This window comes from Babylonia areolata, unplaced genomic scaffold (genome assembly GCF_041734735.1).
Source record: "Babylonia areolata isolate BAREFJ2019XMU unplaced genomic scaffold, ASM4173473v1 tig00015408, whole genome shotgun sequence".
Lineage (NCBI taxonomy): Eukaryota > Metazoa > Mollusca > Gastropoda > Neogastropoda > Buccinidae > Babylonia > Babylonia areolata.
The window spans coordinates 61,161-63,586 of NW_027468393.1; positions in this window are offsets into that span (position 1 = coordinate 61,161).

Below are 2,426 nucleotides of genomic sequence, written 5' to 3' on the forward strand. Positions count from 1 at the left end.
TGCATGAACTTAGGGAAAAACACATCAGGGATATTGTTTACATCGTGTGCAGGGTCTTCCATAAAGTCTAGCGCATCATCATACATTTCGTTAGCTACATCTAATACGAAATTATTGATTGCAAATGGTGTGGCTTGAATCTTGTTCACGGCCTGATATACGCGAGGAATCACTTTGTATCCGTGGGTTTTGTTGGTGGCCTTTCGGTTATGACGTATGAATTTCTGTTGTAGATTATCATCCCAATAACCGCCACTGTTTAGGTTCGTCCACGGCTTAGGCGGTACAACCATCGGACGGTACACCACGCTCATGTCTGCGAGGTATTCCCTGTTTTCAACTTCCCATTCCTCGAACTTCTCTGTAGTTTCTAACACGTGTACCGCATGGACACCGTTAGATCGTTTGGTGCGTATGAAACAACCGTCACTATTGCGAGTGAAGATATCAATTAACTTCATACCTACCCGTAATTGTTCGGGAGTAGTTAATTCCATATCTAAAAAGAAGTCAGTTAGACGGCTTGCTGTGGCTGCTAACTCAACTCGGTGTGTTGTGATTGCAAGCATACAGGTTCTAAGTGTAAGCAGTGCTAGATAATCGGCTGCGTAGTGATTAAACACCTTATAGATAACACCTTTATGTTTCTTGTCTCGGTTATCCTCTAGATATTGATTAATCTCATTCATCATAGGTTTAAGCATCTTTCTAATCTTCTGCATGGTGTTGTCTGTGTCCATAGACTTACCACGCTTTTCTAGTGATTCCTGACGCTCTAGGTATCGCTCCGCTCCTTGTACTTTCATGTTGTTTTCAAGTTCAATGTTTTGAATGATCATATCCAGCTCAAAACCTTTAACACCTGATAGGGTTTCAATGGTTGCGCGGTCGATATCTTGATCATATAAAGCTGCAATTTGGCGGTAGTTTTTCATTCTATTTCCTCAAATGGGACACCTGTCCCTTTTAATATAATAATTAATTATTAATAATAAATAATAGTAATCTATTAAGGATCTAATAGGATTCTTATTAGTTCTCTCTCTGAAAGGTAGCCCAATTAAAACTTGATGCAAATCAATAGCATACAAGTCCAGAAAATAATCATTGACAAATTGAATTTAGTCATTATACAACCCACCATTCCCCATCATTCTCTGTTGAAGCACCTGTGCCCCATTGTGTGATCTCATAGTCACCTTTGGCTATTAAATCACTATCTTTCATGCGCTCGGCTAGGTCGCTCTCATCTTCCGCGTACACTGTGCCTGTATATTCGTTCACTTCGACTATCTGCTGTCTAACTGTATAGGCTGTTAATAGCACATCGTCATATTTTAATGCGTCCTTATCATCAACAAGTTTCATACCTGCTACACGTAGGGCCAAATCAAAACCCTGAAACCATGCGACTTGCTCCGCCATTGTGTCAAATTCAGGCACATCATAGGTTAACAATGCACCATCTAAGGCCGCATCTTTAGCGTTTCCATACTCTCTGTAGTTCCATACTTTAACGATTGTTTTTGTATCAGTCATAACGGACACCTGTCTGATTTAATGTTGATAAGAAATAACTATTAATAAAAGGGACTCAATAGGAATCCCCTTTGACTTAATGGCTATTTATTGCTCGTATGGTGTCCAGCTAAAGTAAAATACTGCTTCGCTTGAATCACCTTGGGTCTCCACTGCGGCAATTTCGTGCTCTACTAGGTTACTTCCTGACCATACATTGCAATAATCTGTTTCGTATTCGTGCGGAAAGTAACCAAATTGTGAGCCGTTGGTAATCTTAAAGGTTATTTCGTCCTCGTCAGGGTTCAAAGTGTTAATCTTTCTAATCTCTGCTAGTGCGTCCTCAAGTGCTGCGGCCCATGCTCTTACTTGATCATTCCAGCCCTCATCAGCTACGCCCTGTACGCTTGCGCGTGCCTCCTGTAGTACACATTCCATCGCGTCAGAACATCCTGAGAAGTCCTGAGGCTCATCTGGTTCAAAGTCGGAATCTGCTACTATATCCCATGCCTCGTGATTATAATCTACTGTGTATGCCTCGTAGCGGAAACCTGAATCATCAATCAAGTCATTGATTTTATTGATAATATCAAATTCTGAATCATAAAGGCATAGCACAATTTCGCTGTGGTTATCTGATAGCGCATTTTCTGCCGCTTGCATACCTGCCGCTAATACTGTGTCTTTTGTTACTGTCATTTTATTTACTCCGTGGTTGGTATCTGGTTTGATGAATTGACCACTCATTGAATGATCAACTCAAACGGGACACCTGTCCGATTTAACCTAGTAGCTTTTTGTTTCTTAAACCGTGGCGGATAGTTGCCGCTGAATCATAAGCGGTAAACCATACGCTCACACCATTGTTTAAGGTAAACACGTACACGTTTCTGTCATGGTGGCTCATG